Genomic DNA, 18,647 nt, shown 5'->3' with positions numbered 1-18,647 from the left:
AAATCAAATTTCATATTCCTATAGAAAATTTAAAATCAGTATTACTTGCCCCCAAACATAAAATAAGTACAATAAAATGAAATATATTGGGCCAGCAGGTAACAGGAGGTTAAGGCACTACATCTCACATGGCTGACTCCATGGTTCAAGGGCCTGTGTCTTGAAGGTCATGCTGTGCACATGTACGTATATGCCTAAAATCCCAAAGAAGAGACAGAAGAAGAAGGAATTGCAGCATGGCCATTCCCCCAGGAGGTAATGTCTCCCTTTCCTTTTCTTTCTCTCTGTCTCCTGAGAAGGTGTGCATTGTATACCAAAAATAAAATAAAAAAGGGATTGTTAGAGCGATCATAAGGCGTCTTTCTTTTTTTCTTTTTTTTTTTTGAGAGGTTTTTGCTATAGGGCGCGTGTGCTCGCCAGGCAGACAGACAGATAGAAAGCGAGAAATCATCCCCCAGAGGGGATCGTCACGCCGCAATCCCTTCTCCTCCATTCTCCTCTCGGGATCTTGGGCACGCACACACACGCACCTGGCGTGTCTCCCCTCGGGATCTTGGCCCCGCACACACACGCACCTGGCGTGAGTTTTAAGCCACCGGGTCCGGGACGCGAACCACTATCGACTACATGGGAGTCCAGCAACATAGCCATTACGCTGACTGCTGGTCCCAAGGTGTAAGTCTTTCAAACTGAAACTTTCCCTTGACCTAATCAGAAGATAAAAAAACTTTCTTTTTTTATTTTTGATGTTATTTAATGCTATCTCTATACTATAAAATTACTTCTCATACCACTAGTAGCACATATCCTACTCTTTGGTACATACTAAATGTAATAGATCAACATTGCTGACACACATAACAATGTATGATCCTAACTCCTGCTTATCAGATTTGATTTTTGGTATTTAATTATCTCTGTACTTCAATTCTTTATGTAAAAATGGAGAGCAAGAAAGAGACAGAGAGAGGCAAAGTGAAAAATCACCCCCAGGAAGGTGTAGTTGCGCTGCAATGCCTTCTCTTCCATGCTCTCAGGATTGCAGGCATGCACGTGTATATGTACATGTGCCCAGAGAGATTCTTAAGCCACTGGGTCCATGATTCGAACCACAGTCAGTCATGTGGGAGTCTAGCACCTTAACCACCAAGCCAAATGCTGGCTCCCAATTTACTCACTCTTTTAAAAGTTATTAAATATGGGACCAGTAGTTAGTGTAATGGCTATGTCGCTGGATTCCCATGTAGTTGGCCACGGTTCGCATCCCAGACCTGGTGGCTTAAAAATCACACCGGGCGTGTGTGCATGCATGCCCAAGATCCTGGGAGAATGGAGGAGAAGGGATTGTGGCGTGATCATCCTTTCTTGGGAGTGATTTCTCACTTTCTGTCTCTCTGGCTCTCTCTGTCTGGCGAGCGCACGTGCCCTATAGCAAAAACCTCTCCAAAAAAAAAAGTTATTAAATGTGTGCCAACTATGTCCCATTGTATTAAGTTTTGGCTATATAGTGATGAACAAAATGTTTAGCTCTGGGGCCAGCAGGTAGCATGGTAGTTAAGGCTCTGAACTCCAAACCATTGTTTGTGTCCCAGACCTGAAGGCCTGAAAATCATGCCGGGCACATGTGCACATGTGTCCAAACTCCCAAGAAGAGAATGGAGGAGAAGGGATTGTGGTGTGGCCACCTCCCCCCAAGGGTGATTTCTCACTTTCCTTCTCTCTGTCTCTGTCTCTCTCCTGTGAGTACTCATGCCCTAAGTCAAAAACTTAAAAAATAAAAATGTGTAGCTCTCTGAGGCCAGCAAATGGCATGGTGGTTAAGTTAAGGCACTGGGCTCTCTCATGGCTGACCGCAGTTCAAGTCCAGGACCTGGAGGCTTGCTCTCTCTTTTTCTCTGTCTCTGTTGAGTGCATGTGCCCTATATCAAATTAAAAAATAAAAATAGCAAATAAAATGAAACAATTCTTAAAAAAATAATAGTATACCTCTGAACTCATGGAACATGTGGTCCTACTACCCCCAGTGGATGTCTGAAACCATGGTTAGTGCCAAACACTGTATACACTGTTTTTTCATTAAATTCATGCCCATAATAAAGTTTAATTTGTAAAATTAGGGACATAAAGAGTCAACAAGATAATAAAATAAGACAATTTTTTTTAAACTTTTAAAGAATTATTTCTCTTTTTATCGAATTTAATGAAATTTTCTGTACACACACATTTATTTGCTACTGAAAAGTAAAATATATCCCTTCCCCATAAATCATTTTGCTCAAGATTGGATGCTGGGTTTCACCTCATGCTCCAGGCTTCTAAAACACACATACCCGAGAACTACTGGTGCTTCTTGGGTCAGATTCAGGAAGTGCGAACACTGTACTTTGAACTCATTCCTCTATATTCAAACTACACATATTCTTTATAAATCCCTGACATCAAGACAGAGATGCAGAAAGAAAACTAAGCCACAAAACTCAGGCTATCACAAGTAGCTTTCTCAGCTGCATATGGTTACCAGCAGGAGAGAACAACACGTCTAAATCGACTCTGGGTCATTACTATTCCCTATTTTAGCATTTTCAGAGGGATCCCACCCATGATACAAGCAATACCTGCAACTGCATCTGAATGGTTCACTTCTTGGTTCATTCTCCTGTCTCTTAGTTCTCTTTCAAGCCAAGAAAATTTGTTGATTCAAAGGTATCGCAGTTTTACCATCCTCTCTTTCCTCAGAAAACAGCGTCCTTACTCCTTTCCTTCTGTAGAGGAAGCCATCTCTGATCTCCTGAAAGATGTCTTCCCTTCTGTCCTGCTGTTGGGATAGACCTGATCGAGGGGAAAGGAGTCCAGTATGAGGGTTGAGAGTCAAGTTACTAAGTTCACTTAGCAACGTTTCTGAGCAGGCGGGAGGAGAGGCCACGAGAGGACTGGCCTCCGTCGCCACATCCGGAATTGGGAGCTGCTGCAGCAAAGGAGCTCTGCCTGGGGGAGATATCAGGAAGGCCACACCTGAATGTCCCTGGGAAAGTGCTTCAGTGGACATCGGAGAAGACCCCGGGGTCAAGGTTGGGTTAAGTTTCTCTGATGGGTCCATCACCCGTCCCGTCAGCCCTCTGAGCTCTCACTAGGTCTCAGGGTCCCAGTGGAAGATGAGGCTGGACCAACTGGCTTCGAGGTAGGCTGGGAGGAACTGAAGACTCAAACACCAACAAAGAATTATTCCTTATTTAACTTTATTAATTAGTAGTAGTAGTAGTAGTATTTCCAGTTTAATCAAAGAGAGAGGGAAAGTGAGAAAGCAAGCCACCATGTCTGGGACTTGAACCGCAGACAATCATGTGGGAGTCTAGTGCATTTAACCACCACACCACCTGCCAGCCCCAAAATAGAAAAATTACAACGATATACTTTAATAGTAAATATCATGTGAATGCCATCTCTCTCTCCCCTCTTTCAAAATAACTTATGACACTCTACTTACCTATTTTCGGCTGTGGTTGAATGCAAGTAACTAAAACTCCTCAAAATGAAACTGCAGATAAGGACCTCTCACACTTTCTCCCTATCTCCCTCTCTCCCTAATTTACAACAACAGGGGTTTGAACTGCCTGGGTACACCTGAATGTGGATTTTTTTCCCAGCAGGTATATTGGAAAACACAGTTGAGTACTGTAAATATATTTTCTCTTCCTTATGATTTTTTTTTTTAAGGAGAATTTTGCTATAGGGCATGTTTGCTTGTGGGAGAGACAGAGACAAAGCAAGAAATTACCCCCCTTGAGACTGGCAGGTGGCATTGTGGTTAAGGGCGCTGGACCATGGTCAACAATTTGGGAGTGTACAACGCCTTACCCACCACGCCACCTGCTGGTCCCCTCCTTTATGATTTATTTATTTATTTTTTTTGGAGAGGTTTTTGCTATAGGTCGCGTGCGCTCACCAGACAGGCAGAGAGAGACATAGAGACAGAAAGCGAGAAATTACCCCCCCGATGGGATGGCCTCGCTGCAATCCCTTCTCCATTCTCCTCTCGGGATCTTGGGCACGCACGCACACGCGCCTGGCGTGTTTTAAGCTACCAGGTACAGGACATGAACCGTGGTTGACTACATGGGAGTCCAGCAACATAGTCATTACACTAACTGCTAGTCCATGATTTTTTTTTTTTTACCTCTGCATTTTTTTATTTGCCTGTTGCTTCCCAAGGGTACTCTGTTTCTGCTGTCTCAGCGCCTCAAAACCTTGGTACTGTTGGTCTCAGACACCACCTTGCTGTCTACCATCCTGTGGGTGGTGGGTTTTTGGATGGTCTGCATGGAGTCGGTACTGTTCAGGGCATCACTAAGACTGAAGTCCTTGCTGTCTTCCAGCAGGCAACGGCGGGTGGCAATCTCAGCCTCCAGTTTGACCCTGATGTTCAGGAGGGTCTTGTACTCCCGGGCCTGGCACTGCCCCTCTGCCCAGGTCTGTGCCAGCTCTGACTACAGGTGCAGCAGGATTCTATTAAGCTGCTCCATCTGCATGGCATAGCAGGCCTCCACCTCTCTCAGGCTGTTCTCCAAACTGGCCTTCAGATTTCTCATGGAGTCCAGGTCAGTTCTCCAAGGACTGTGCCATGCGTCTCAGCTCCGTGTCAATTCTGCAGCTCTGACACAGCAGACTGTGTGGTGACTATTGTGGTACTCTCCTCAATCTGCTGGGACCAGTATTTGCCCAGCTCCTCTCAGTTCTTCTGAGCTAGCTCGTCATATTGGGCCCAGAAGTCTCCATGATCTTTCTGAAGTCTTGAGATTTGGGAGCATCCACTTCCATGGTCAACCCAGAGCTGGCAATCTGGGCTTGTAGGCCATTTACTTCCTCCTCATGGTTCTTCATGAAGAGCAGCACCTCCTTGAGAGCCTTGATCTGTCTCTAGCTGCAGCTGAGTGACATTGGTGTCATCAATGACCTTGCAGAGTCCGTGGATGTCACTCTCCACAGACTGGTGCATGGCCAGCTCTGTCTCCTACTTGACTCAAGTCATCAGCACCAAGGCGGGCATTGTCTGTCTGCAGAACAATGTGGGTATTGTCCACAGAGTTTGCAAAGATCTATGCCCTTAGCGCCTTGATGGCCTTGAAGTAATGCCCCCAGTCTCTGACCTGGGTCCCCTTCTTATCCAGGTGCTCCCAAAATTTGTTCTCCAGCCCCTGGTTATCAGTCTCCAGGTTCCTCACTCTGTCCAGGTAGGAGGCCTCACTCTGTCCAGGTGGTCGTTCAGGACTTGCATGGTCTCTTTCTCCCCCTGGATGCTACCCATTTCCTCCAAACCCTCAGCCATCCCCGCCACCAGGCCCCTGGCCCCCCAGCCTCCCCAGGCAGTGCTGGTGCAGAAAAAGAGATCCAGGAGCCTGAGCCACCAGTGCCTACACAGATGTTGGCGGTGCTGCTGGCTGGCCGACCTGGTGGCTGGGCGCCTAGATAGAGTGCAGAGACTGATAGTTGGCGGAGAAGGTAGTGGAGTGGGTGGTAAAGCTCATGCTGTCCAAGAAAGAAACAAGAAGCCAGGAATCTGGTTCAAGCCATCCCTTATGATTTTCTTAATAAAAAATTTGTCTTTTTCTCTCTCTCTTTAAAATATGCTATAAGATGCATGTGCTTGCTAGAGAGGAAAGAGGAAAGGTGAGAAAACACACCCCAGGAAGGATAGCCATACCACAATCCCTTCTCTACTTCCTTAAGAATTTTGGGCACACACATACACGTGCTGGTGATTTTCTTTCCTTTTCTTTCTTTCCTTTTTCCTTTTCTTTTATTTATTTATTTTATTATTTTTTTTTTTTTTTGAGAGAGAGATTTTTGCTATAAGGTGCATGTGCTTGCCAGACACAGAAAGCAAGAAATTACCTCCCATTGGGGATGGCCATGCTGCAATCCCTCCTCTCAAGAGTTTGGGCATGTATGCATATTCACCCAATGTGAGTTTTAAGCTGCCAGGTCCAAGACTTGAATCTCAGTCGACTATGTGGGACTCCAGCAACATAATCATTACGCCATCTGCTGGTCCCATGCTGCTGTTTTTCTCAAGCTGTCAGGTCTGGGACTCAAATCACATAGTTGGTCATATAGGATCCAGGTGCCTTAACCTCCACATCACCAACTGACCCCCACATTTTCTTTTCCCTAGCTTATTTTTTGTAAGATGGAGTACAAAATACATATAACTTACAAAATATGTGTTAATTGACTATGTCATCATTAAGACTTCCGGTCAATAGTAGACTGTTAGTAGTTAAAGATTGGGGAGGGTAGAGGCTGAAAGTTCTCCTCTGGGCCCAGCACTGTGGTACAGCAGTAAAGTGCTCTGCAAGGCCAAAAGCCATGTTGCTGTCCACAGGTTCAGATCCTCAGTCAGCCTGAAAACAGGCGGGGCACACACACACAAGTCACCCAGTATCCCAAGGAGCTGGAGGGCCGGGGGAAGGCGATCACAGCACAAGGAGACCTCCTCGTTGAGGGTACTTCCCCCTCTCACTTTCTCTCATACACATGCGCACTATCATTTAAAATAAAAAAGAAAAGATCAGTCTCTTTTTTTTTTTTTTTTTGAGAGGTTTTCGCTATAGGGCACGTGCGCTTGCCAGACAGACAGAGAGAGACGTAGAGACAGAAAGCAAGAAATCACCCCCCAGGGGGGATGGTCATGCTGCAATCCCTTCTCCTCCATTCTCTTCTCGGGATCTTGGGCACGCACGCACACGCGACGTGAGTTCTAAGCCACCGGGTCCGGGATGCAAACCATGGTCGACTATGTGGGAATCCAGCGACATAGCCATTACGCTAACTGCTGGTTCCCATGAAAAGATCGGTCTCTTAAGATCATACTGTCTCTGTTGTTGTAGAGTCACAAACAAAATTATACAAAATTATAAGAAACATTTTGAACATTATCTTTAAGATTCAGTAGTTTGAAATTTTGAAAGTTTTTTTTAAAGGTTTTTGGTACGTAAAGTAAATGTTTGTGGAAAAACAAAATAAACAAAAGAAAGAAAAGAAAGAAAAAGAAAGGAAAAAGAAAAGCAGGGACCAGCAGATGGCGTAATGGTTATGTCATTGGACTTCCAGTAGTCTATCATGATTCGAGTCCTGGACACAGCAACTTAATAATCACACCGTGTGTGTGTATGTGTGCATGCTTGCCCAAGATCCTGAAAGGAGAATGGAAGAGAAGGGATTGTGGTGTGGCCATCTTCCCTGGGAGGATTTCTTGCTTTCTGTCTCTCTGTCTCTCTCTCTCCAGCAAGCACACGTGCCCAATAGAAAAATTTCTCTTAAGAAAAAAAAAAAAGAAAGAAAAAAGGAAAAAAAAGAAAAGAAAGACTGGCTGGGCTGATGGCCTAGTGGTTAAGGAGCCAGATTCCACTTGGCTTATAGTTCAAATCCCAGCCTCAGAGATGTAAAACATATTGGGTGAGTGTGCATGCATGCCCCAAATCCCAACAAGATGAAGAAACAGAGACAGGATTGCAGCATGACCACAACTCATTGAGCTGCACCTTCTGCCCCCGCCCCCCCTTCTCTCTCAGCACACACACCCTCTGGCAAAAATTAAAAAGAAAAAGAAAGAAAAAAAGTTACAGGAGGTTTTTGACTACTAAGGAGATTCCATGCCCCTAACCCTCTCCCCCACCCCCATCCCTGTTGTTCAAGGGCCATCTGTGTATGCAAATTGATGGTGATAGTTGCTTTAAAAAAGAACAGATTTTATGCAAGACTGATATTCAAAATATTTCACAGGGGGTACAGCATAAGCCCTGTTTTGGCCCACTGAAACAGATGTCAAAGTAATTTCTTTTGAGAGATTTTTTTGCTATAGGGCATGTGCGCTCACCAGAGAGACAGAGACAGAGAAATAGTGAGAAATCACCCCCGAGGGGGGTTGGTCACACCACAATCCCTTCTCCTCTCTGCCCTCAGGATTCTGAGCACACACACGCACACATCCCAACTTGAGTTTTAAGCCACCAGGTCTGGGACTAGAACCCCGGTTGACTATATGGGAATCCAATGTAACCATTACAGCATCTGCTGGTCCCTGACCAGCGTGAGTTTCAAGACTTTGGGTGTGGGACTTGAACCACAGTCAATGTGGGAGTCCAGCGATGTAACCCTTACACCATCTGCTGGTCCCTGTCAAATTTGAATGAAGATTCTCTGAACACTTCTAATGTCCTGCTACTGTGCAGCATTGCTTCTGCTCTGAAGGGAGTATACCTGTAGAATCTGAAAACCTTAACTTTGACTAGAGGGGTAAAGCAAGTGATATCTGAGGGAAGGCAAAAGAATGAAAAGTTAGCCATGTCAAGAAAAAAAAGGCAGGAAGGACATTTCTGGAGAGGGAGCAGCATGGGTGAAAGCCCTAAGACCCAGCTCCCTCGGGCCATCCGATCAAGAGCTGCAAAATTAGTGGGTAGGAATTAGGCAAGTCATTTGTGCTTAATGAGCAGGGTGTGTGAAAGGAGATCAGCGAGGTAGGTAGGTAGGTAGGACAGCGACAAGATCCCAGTTACTGCTGCGAATACCACTACATTAAGGAGTGTACTTTTCTTATGTGAACCTACAGTGACCTCTTAAGAAGTCACCACCCCCCTTCTACCTATTTAGAAACCTTGACCCAGGCAAGTTAAATGGCTTTTCCCAGGAAAACTCAGATAATAATGGGGTGGAGCTGGAAGTCTAACCCAACCTGTTCTCTTCATTAGCATTAGCGGGAAGTAAGTTCTGAAAACATCACTCTGCAGGTGGAGAATGACTTAGAGTAGGTGAATGGAAATGCAGAGGCCAGCCCAAAGCTACTTCAGACATCGGTGATTCTAGGCTTCCTTTATGAACAGATAACTGAAGGACCCCAGCAGGTGGCATAGTGGTTAAGGTGCTTGGACTCCAACATGGCCATCTGCGGTTCGAGTCTCAGACCTGAGGGCTTAAAAATTCCCCTGGGGTAGCAGTGTGTGTGTGTGGGTGTGTGTGTGTGTGTGTACCAAATGCCAGGAGAATAGAGGAAAAGGGATTGTGGCGTGGCCATCCTCCCCAGAGGTGATTTCTTCCTTTCTCTGTCTCTCTCTGGCAGATGAAAACAGAAAACTGAAATTCCATTTAGACTGATTGGGGCAAAAACGTTGGTTTACACTATTAAACTGCAGATAATCTGGGATGTAGCTGACTATAAGGGAAATTGAGACCAGCGACCAGAGGGATGCTTTCATACGTCTTATTTTTGCTTTATTTTCTCAGATCCAAATTTCTTGATAAAACAGGAAATGACCAACAGTAGAATCTGTCCTCACATTTACAGCTTGTCTGAGAGAGAGTCTGAGTCTTTTCCTTTAGTTTCAGATTTTAAAATCCCAAGACAGGGCTCTGAGGGGTCAGGTGCTTACTCTTGTGGTGGGGAAATGGGATGAGGCAGGAGAAAATAAGAACTGCCCCCACCAGGAAGCAATGAGTGCAGAATCCTTTGGTTAGTTAGTATGGGAGAGCAACAGGTTTATAGAGAAGACATTTGTTTCCAAAAAAGAATACTAGACAGGGGGCCAGCAGATGGCATGGTGGTTAAGGAGCTGGACACTCACATGTGGCTGACTATGGTTCAAGTCCCAGTCCTAGCAGCTTGCTTTCTCACTTTCCCTCTATCTCTCTCTTTCTCTGGTGTTTTAGTAATAATAAATAAAATTAAATAAATAATTATTTTTTAAAAAAGAAGAAGAAGAAAAAAGACTACTACACAGATAAAAGATGCCCAGTACACTGGGGAAGAGGAGATAGTCAATTGGACTGAGATGGTGGTAACAGAAATGGCAAAGGTGGATAGCCTCAAAATATATTTTGCAAGGGTCAACAGATGGCATAACAGTTATGTCACTGGACTCCCACATGTCAGACCATGGTTCAAATCCTGGACCTGGTGGCTTGAAATTCACTCAGGGTGCAGTGTGTGTATGCCTAAGATCCCGGCAAGATAATGGAGGAAAAGGGATTGTAGTGTGGCCATCCCCACTGGGGGTGTTTTCTCACTTTCTCTCTCACTGTCTCTGTCTCTGTCTCTCTCTCTCTGGCAAGCACATGTGCCCTAAGCCAAAAAAAAAAAAAAAAAAGACTGAGTGAGAGATTAGGCAAAAGATCATAGTAGAGAGGAAGATATTCCTTTATTTATCCTTGGGTTAATTAATTTCTTCATCAAATATTATGTAAACACATATTATGTGCCAGACACTATTCTAGGCACTGTGTATACAGTGGTTTAAAAAAAAAACCAAAAAACCCAAAAACACCTGACATGGTCTCTGGCCTCATGAAGTGAATATTTTAGTGGAGAGATTGATAACACAGAAGTAAACAGGTTGGGCCAGCTCCATGGCCTAATGGTTAAGGCAGCTGGATCCCCCATGGCCGACAGCATGGTTCCAGTCCTGGACTCAGCAGCTTGAGAAAAACGCTGAGCATATGTGTGTGCTCCAAATTCCTACAGCTGAGAGAAATGAAGAAGGAATTGTGGCATGGCCATTCTCCATGGGGGTTGCTTTCTCCCTCTTCTTTCTCTCTCTCTGTTGCTCTCTGGCAAGCGTATGCTACCTCTGAGCAAAAAAAAAAAAAAAGAAAAAAGAAAAACTAACAGCACAAGTAAACAGGTAAACAAAGACATATATAGTTACAACTTGTATTAAGTGCTAAAAGAAGGCGGATCAGCAGATGGTGTGGAGGTTAAGGCAGCTGGATCCCACATGACTACGCAGTTTGAGTTCTGGACCTAGAGGCTCGAAAAACACACTAGTTATGCGTGCATACTCAAAATCCTGAAAGGAGAATGGAGGAGAAGGGATTGCAGTCATGCCCCTGGGGGGATATTTCTCACTTTCTGTCTTTCTCTCTCTGATGAGTACACACGTCCAATAACAGAAAAAAAAAAAGAGAGAGAGAGAGAAAGAAAGAGAAAGAAAAAAAAAAAGTATGAGGATAAAAACCAATAGGAGATGGGACCAGCAGTTAATGTAATGGCTGTGTCGCTGGACTCCCATGTAGTCGACCATGGTTCGAGTCCCGGACCTAGTGGCTTAGTGCGTGGGTGTGTGTGTGTGTGTGTGTGTGCGTGCCCAAGATCCCAAGAGAAGAATGGAGAAGGGATTGCCGTGAGGCCATTCCCCCTGGGGGGTGATTTCTGGCTTTCTGTCTCTCTAGTGAGCATACACACCCTATAGCAAAAACCTCTCCAAAAAAAAAGGATCAATAGGAGAGGAGGCCAGGCCCACAGCACAGTAGTAATACACTGCTCAAGGGAGGGTGGATGCCCGACCAGTCAGCCTGAAACCTGCTGGGCACATGCACAAATGCCCAAGATCCTGTAGGCTACAGGACTGGAGGAAGGGGATCCTAATATGACCAAACCTGTGGAGGTGCTCATCTCTCTCTTTCTTTCTTTCTCTCCCATATGTGCATGCATATAGTCTATTATGAATAAAGAAAAAGAAAAAAGAAAAAAGAAAAATGGGAGAGAACCTCTTCTTAGGTGACACTTAAATTAAAACCGAGAGTCAGTTGAAGGAAAAGTAAAAGTGGGTTATAGCAGTGCAGTTCAGTTCCTAACATTCCTCCTTTATCATGGAAGAGCAGTACAGTTTTAGGATATTTTCTCCTGCCTCCTTATACTCCAAGAGTAGTCTTGAGTAGGTAACTCAATCAAAGTAAATGAATCCATTTTACCATTGATTGGTACAGGAATACAGGCCTAAGCCAATTATTTCCTGATATTCACTTGATGACAGTTACTGGTTCAAAACTGAGCGAGTGTCCTATCCTGTCCTGGTCCTTTTGTTCCATTGTTAGGGAAGTGACAGCGCTCTTACTGACTTGAACAAGGAAGCCATAATCCCTTCTGCACCTGGCAGCTGTAGGCCATGACCTTGGAAAGACCCAGAAGGTTAAAGCAAAATGAATGATAGAAGGAATCTTCCTCCTTAATGATGACGTTGAGTCACTGGATGTATCTACTATAACATTTGTTCTATTCTGAGCTTCCTGCTATGGGAACTGCCACCTTAATATTTTTGTTTAAGCTGCACTGAATAGGGTTTCTGTTACTTCAGCCAAATACATTTTAATCAAACACAGACAATGAGAACAATGTGTCTTATTCAGCTAGAGATTAGATGAGAGGTCATAGAGAGGAAGATATTATTTATTTTTGGTTTGATGTATTTTTTCATCAAATATTATGTAAACATACATTATGTGCCAGACACTATTCTAGGCACTGTGAAGTTATGTGAAAGTTTTTCAAAATAGGGACCAGCAGTTGGCATAATGGCTATGTCACTGAACCCCCATGTAGTTGACCGCCGTTCGAGTCCCAGACCCAGTGGCTTAAACTCACACCGGGTGCGTGTGCGTGAATGGCCAAGATCCTGAGAAGAGAATGGAGGAGAAGGGATTGTAGTGTGGTCATCCCCCCGGGGGGTGATTTCTCGCTTTCTGTCTCTCTGTCTCTCTCTTTCTGGTGAGCGCATGCACCTTATAGCAAAAACTATCTCCAAGAAAAAAAAAGGAATTTTTAAAATTTATTATTATTATATTATTTTTCAATTTTGACCTGAGAGACAGAAAGAGAGAGAGCAAGCCTCCAGGTCCGGGACTCAAACCATGGTTGGCCATGTAGGAGTCCAGTGCCTTTAACCACCATGCCACCTGCTGGCCTCTGAAGTGAACATTTTAGTGGAGAAATTGATAACACACAAGTAAACAGGTTGGTCTGGCTCAGGTTAAGGTGGCTGGATTCCCCGTGGCTTACAGCATTGTTCAAGTCCTGGACTCGGCAGTTTGAGAAAAACACTGGACTTATGTACCCAAAATCCCTACAGGAGAGAGAGATGGAAAACTCTGAAGTTGGAAAAGCTTGGATAATTAGATGAATTTAACGAGCTGCAAATGACCTATCAAGTTACCCTAAAGTGCAATCAGCCTCTTCAAGCACATCAAGTCTCCAACCAGCTTTCTAGTGCCCTATTTATAGAGATGAATAAACAGGCAAGGATTAACAAGCATGGCAGATGGGGCTGGCAAGTGGCATGGTGGTTAAGGGTGCTGGACTCCCACATGGCCGACCATGGTTCAAGCCTCGGACCTGGTGACTTGCTTTCTCCCTTCCTCTCTCTCTCTCTCTGTCTCTCTCTGATCAAACTGGAAAATAACCATGATGGTAATATTAAATAAAGTTAAATAAAATAATTCTTAAAAAAAAAAAAAAGAAAAGCATGGCAGAAAATGCTCTTCACAAAAATAGAATAAAGCAGGGCCAGCCCTGTAGCCTAGTAGTTAAGGGAGCTGGAACTCACATGGCCAACAGGTCAAATACTGTCCCTAGCAGCTTGAAAAACATGCCGACACGTGTGTGTATGTGCTCCAAATCATGATAGGATGGAGAAAGTGGAGAAGGGATTAGAGTGTAACCAGTCCACATTAGGGAGTGCTTTCTCACTCTCCCTCTCTCTTCTCCTCTCTGTGACTCCTTTAAAAAAAAAAAAAAAAGCCTGTGGTATGGTGGTTAAGATGGCTGGATCCCACAAAGTCAACAGTGCCATTAAAGATACACACCAGGGACCAGCAGTTAGCATAATGTCTCTGTCACTGGACTCCCATGTAGTCAACCGTGATTCGTGTCCCAGACCCGGTGTCCTGGGCTTGGTGGCTTGCTTTTTCCTCTCCCTCTCCCTCTCCCCCTCTCTCTCTCTCGTTCTCTCTCTCTCTCTCCTTTCTCCTTTCTCTCTGGTCAAATTAAAAATAATAATAATAAATAGAATTAAATAAATAGATTTTTTAAAAAAATATTTTTTAAAGAATTATTTCATTTTATTTATAATTATTTTTAAAATTTAACTGAAGAGAAACAGAGAAGAAGAAAGGGAGAGTGAGAAAATAAGCCACCAGGTCTGGGACTCAAACCATGGTCAGCCATGTGGGAGTCCAGCACTTTAGCCACCATGCCACCTGCTGGGTCCCCCCAAATCTTTATTTTAAAAATAGAAGTTAGGGAACCAGCAAATAGCACAGTGGTTACCTTGCTGGACTCTCACGTGACCAACCATGGTTCGAGTTCCAGACCCAGTGACTTGAAATTCGCCAGGTGCATATGTGTGTGTTCCCAAGAAACCAGTAGGAAAATGGAGAAGGGATTGTGGCATGGCTGCACTCCCTGGGAATGATTTCTCACTTTCCCTCTCTCTCTCTTCCTTTAGTGAACACACATGCACTAGGCAAAAACCTCTTTAGAAAAAAAAAAAAAGAGAGAAGTTAGGGACCAGACTGTGGCCTGGTGGTTAAGGTAGCTGGATCTCACATGGCTGAACTCACAGTTTGAGCCTCAAACTGGTGACTTGAAAAGTGTGCAGGGCATATGTGCATACATCTCAAAATCCCAAAAGAAGAGAAGTTGGAGAAGGAATTGCAGCAGGACCATGTCCTATGGAGGGGAGAGGAATGTTTTCTCACTTTCTTTTTTTCTTTTTCTTTTCTTTTTTTCTTTTTTTTTTAACTTACTATAGGGCACCAGAGACAGAGAGAGAGAGAAAGTGAGAAACCACCTTCCAGGGTGGGGGGCAGGGGGATGGCCACACTGCAATCCCTTCTTCCCCATTTTCCTCTTGGGGTTTTGGGCACACACACATACTTGGCATGTTTGTCAAGCCTCTGAGTACAGGACTGAAACCATGCCAGGGACCCAGCCATCGTAACAACCTATGGCTTGTACTCTTGGTGTTATGCCTCTTGCTTTCTTCTCCCTCTCTCCAGTGAGTGCATGGGCCTGCTGGCAAAATTAAAAACAAAACTAGGGGTCAGTAGTTAATAACTGAAACTGAAAAATCTAGAAACGATGTGTTATTCAGGAAAAGCTATAAACACCAGAAGAAATAGCTAAATATTTGTAATCTTTAAGCAGCAGGAAGTAGAGTGGGCTAAGAGTTAACCATTTTTCATTATCAGTCTTGTGTGGAATTTGTATATACACATAATACTTCCATAAAGAGAAATATATATGTATAAATATATGAAACACACAATATTTAAAACCTAGCCATGGTGGGACCAGTCAGGGACATGGTGGTTAACGCAGCTGAACCCTACATGAGTGACTATGCACATGGCTTGAATAACATGCCAGGTTTGTGTGTGTGCATGCCTCAAATACTGAAAGGAGGAAGAAATGGAGCAGAAAGAATTGTGCCATAGCTGTCCCCCGCTGTGTGCGCTTTCTCACTTTCTCTTTCTGCCTCTCCAGGAAGTGCACACTAAACTACCCCCCCCAAAAAAAAAAAAAAATCCAGAAAAAACAACCAGCTGACCATGGTAGTGAATGAATGAGCCTAGGCAAAGAGAGTAGAATGATTTAGATACTGAGATCGTAGGAACTCTTCATTTACCTGTAACTGTCAGGAGCATCCTTCTGGTCTGCTCTTTACTTCCAGTGAGGAATTAATCTGGACTGAGAAAAGAAAGTGTTGATAGAAAGAAAGAGAAGAACCTCCAAGAGCAGATCCAGACATGGATACCCTAGCTAGGGGCGGAATTCAGAAAGAGCATGGCTAGGGTTATCCCCACAAGGCACACGACTGCACTGAGAACAGGTACAAGGTTCTGGGAGACTTAGAACTGACTGAGGCCTCTCTCTCTCTCTCCTCTCTCTTTCTTTTGCCATTGGGAGCGTGTGATTGTTGGAGAGAGACATCCCCTGCGGGGGATGGCCACGCTGTAATCCCTTAGCCATTCTCCCATCAGGATTCTGGGCACATACACACATGTGCCTGGTGTGATTTCCAAGCTGCTGGGTCCCATACTCAAACCTCACAGTCAGCCATATGGGAATCCAGCACTTTAACCAGCATGCCACCTGCTGGCTCCTGAGATCTCCATTTTTTTTTAAGGTTTTTGCCATAGGGTACATAAGCTCACCAGAAAGAGCATGAAAGAAAGTGAGAAATTCCGCATCCCCCCCAACCCCCAGGGGATGACCTTCCTTCTCCCTCTGTAATCTTCGGGTGCACATGCACTCACCCAGCATCATCTTCAAGCTTCCAGGTACAGTACTTGAACCTCAGTCAGCCATGTGGGAGTCCAACACCTCAGCCACCACACCACCTGTTTATCGAAGTGGTTTCCTACTCATCTTTTTTTTTTTGAGAGATTTTCACTGTACGGCGCGTGTGCTCGCCAGACAGACAGAGAGAGACATAGAGACAGAAAGCGAGAAATCACCCCCCAGGGGGGATGGTCACGCCGCAATCCCTTCTCCTCCATTCTCCTCTCGGGATCTTGGGCACGCACGCACACGCGCCCAGCGTGAGTTTTAAGCCACCGGGTCCGGGACACGAACCGCGGTCGACTACGTGGGAGTCCAGCGACATAGCCATTACGCTAACTGCTGGTTCCCTACTCATCTTTTTTTTAAAAAAGAATTATTTTATTTAACTTTATTTATTTTAATTTACCAGAGATGGACAGAGAGAGAGTGAGAAAGCAAGCCACCAGGTCTTGGACTTGAACCACTGTTGGCCATGTGGGAGTCCAGCGCCCCTAACCACCACGCCACCTGCTGGCCCACCCAGATTTTTAAAATTTAATTTAATCTATTGTCATTATTTTAGTTTATTGTTTAAAAGTTAACCAGAGAGAGGGACCAGCAGTTAGCATAATGGCTATGTCACTGAACTCCTGTGTAGCCAATCGCGATTCGAGTCCCAGACCCGGCGGCTTAAACTCACGCCGGGCACGTGTACGTGCGTGCCCAAGATCCCAAGAGGAGAATGGAGGAGAAGGGATTGCGACGTGGCCATCCCCCCTGGAGGGTGATTTCTCGCTTTCAGTCTCTCTGTCTCTTTCTGGAGAGCACATGTGCGCTATAGCAAAAACTCTCCAAAATAAAAATAAAAAGTTGACCAGAGAGAGAAAGAGAGAGAGGGAAAGTGAGAAAGCAAGCTGCCAGGTCCAGAACTCAAACTGCAGTCATGTGGGAGTCCAACCCCCTTAACCACCACGCCACCTGCCAGGCCCAGCCATGGTGATTTTATAGCATCCCAGCATACACGTTCATGAAGTGGGGCTCTGCATCAGGCACTTCTTGTGTTTTCTTTTCTTCTGGAGAGAAATGAGAGAGTCTTTGCAAGAGGCATGTTCTCAAGGGAGTGATTGTCATGGCCAGAAGGACTGAAGTTTCCATTCTTCAAGAGCTACCAAATATGGACCGAGAAGTGCCTGAGGAGGGAAACCAAGACACGTTAGCCCTCACCTTGGGCTTCTCCTGGGCTGGATGATGACATCTCATTTCTGACCATCAGAGCTTCTGAAACCAAGCACTTCCTCTCTGTCCTACCTTTGTGAACATATTATGAACAAAGCTGGAGTCTCAGAGCAGAACCTGCTCCCAGATACTTCTGCTTCTCTCTTGGTTCAGTTGAATGTCATTTGCATTATTCAGACATTCACAAATTCTTTCTCCTTTCCTCTCCTTTGGGAGACACCAAGGGGACAGGACAAATTTCTTTTATAGTCTCCATATCCGTTCCCAATTCTCATTCTCTTCTCTGCTTCTCACTTCCTCTAGTCCAGTACCGGCTCACGAAGACCCTCAGTTGCTGCAGGGTCCTGTCTACTATTTCTCTTGCAATGGTAGTGTGGTGGTTAAGGCAGATGGAGCCCACATAGCTGACTATGAGTTCGAGACCCAGACCTGGTAGCTTGAAAAAGATGCCAGGCACATGTGCATGTGTGATCAAAATCCCAGGAGGAGAATGGAGAAGGGTTTGCATCATGGCCATCCCTCCAGGGGTGATTTCTTACCACGCCCACACCTGACCCTGTCTTTTTGGCAAGTGCACACACCCTATAGCAAACTGGGAAAAAAAAAAAAAAAGAAGATGTTATTTTCCCACCTTTCAAGTTCACAGACTTCCTGAATTCTATGGTCTATAGGCTCAGATTTAGAACCTCTGCTTTGTGATCTTGGATAAGGCACTTCACTTTTATTTCTTCTTTTTTAAAAATAAGTTATTACTTTTAATTAATTTATTTAGATTTTGCCAGAGGGTACATGGAAAGAGACAGAGAGAGACAAAGAGAGGGAAAGTGAAAAGGCACCCTGCCCCAAGGGGAATGGTCGTGTTATGATCCCTTCTCCTCCAACTCCCTCTTTCAGGATTTTGGACATGTATACAGTTGTATCTAACATACATTTTTAAGCTGCCAGGTCCAGCCCTCGAACGTGTGCAGTGAATCATGTGGGATCCAACTGCCTTAACTGATATGCCACTGGCTAGCCCATTTTATTTTATCTTTATTATACTTTTAGACATAGGGCCTCACTACACTATCCAAGCTGGCCTCAAATTCATCCTCCTGCCTCAGCCTCCCAAGTACCTGGGATTACAAGTACATGTCACCATGACTGGCTAACGTGCTGCTCAAGATGGTGCCACACGGTGACCAAGACATCTGGAAATCCTGTTGGCTCTACCAATATATTCAAAATCCTATACACTTTTTTTTTTTTTTGAGAGTTTTTTTTGTTTTGTTTGTTTTTTGTTTTGTTTGTTTTGTTTTGTTTTGTTTTGTTTTTTGCTATAGGG

The 18,647-nt window shown here is 44.6% G+C and overlaps 1 pseudogene; it reads right to left on the bottom strand.

Moving 5' to 3' along the window:
• Positions 1 to 4,229: 4,229 nt before the first annotated feature.
• Positions 4,230 to 5,522, bottom strand: LOC102479538 (keratin, type I cytoskeletal 18 pseudogene; annotated as a pseudogene).
• Between the last annotated feature and the right edge of the window lie 13,125 nt (positions 5,523 to 18,647).

The sequence above is a fragment of the Tupaia chinensis genome, unplaced genomic scaffold, assembly GCF_000334495.1.
Source record: "Tupaia chinensis unplaced genomic scaffold, TupChi_1.0 Scaffold141044_1, whole genome shotgun sequence".
NCBI lineage: Eukaryota > Metazoa > Chordata > Mammalia > Scandentia > Tupaiidae > Tupaia > Tupaia belangeri.
Note: the sequence above shows the minus strand (reverse complement) of the source record. Positions and strands in the feature narration are given on the sequence as shown.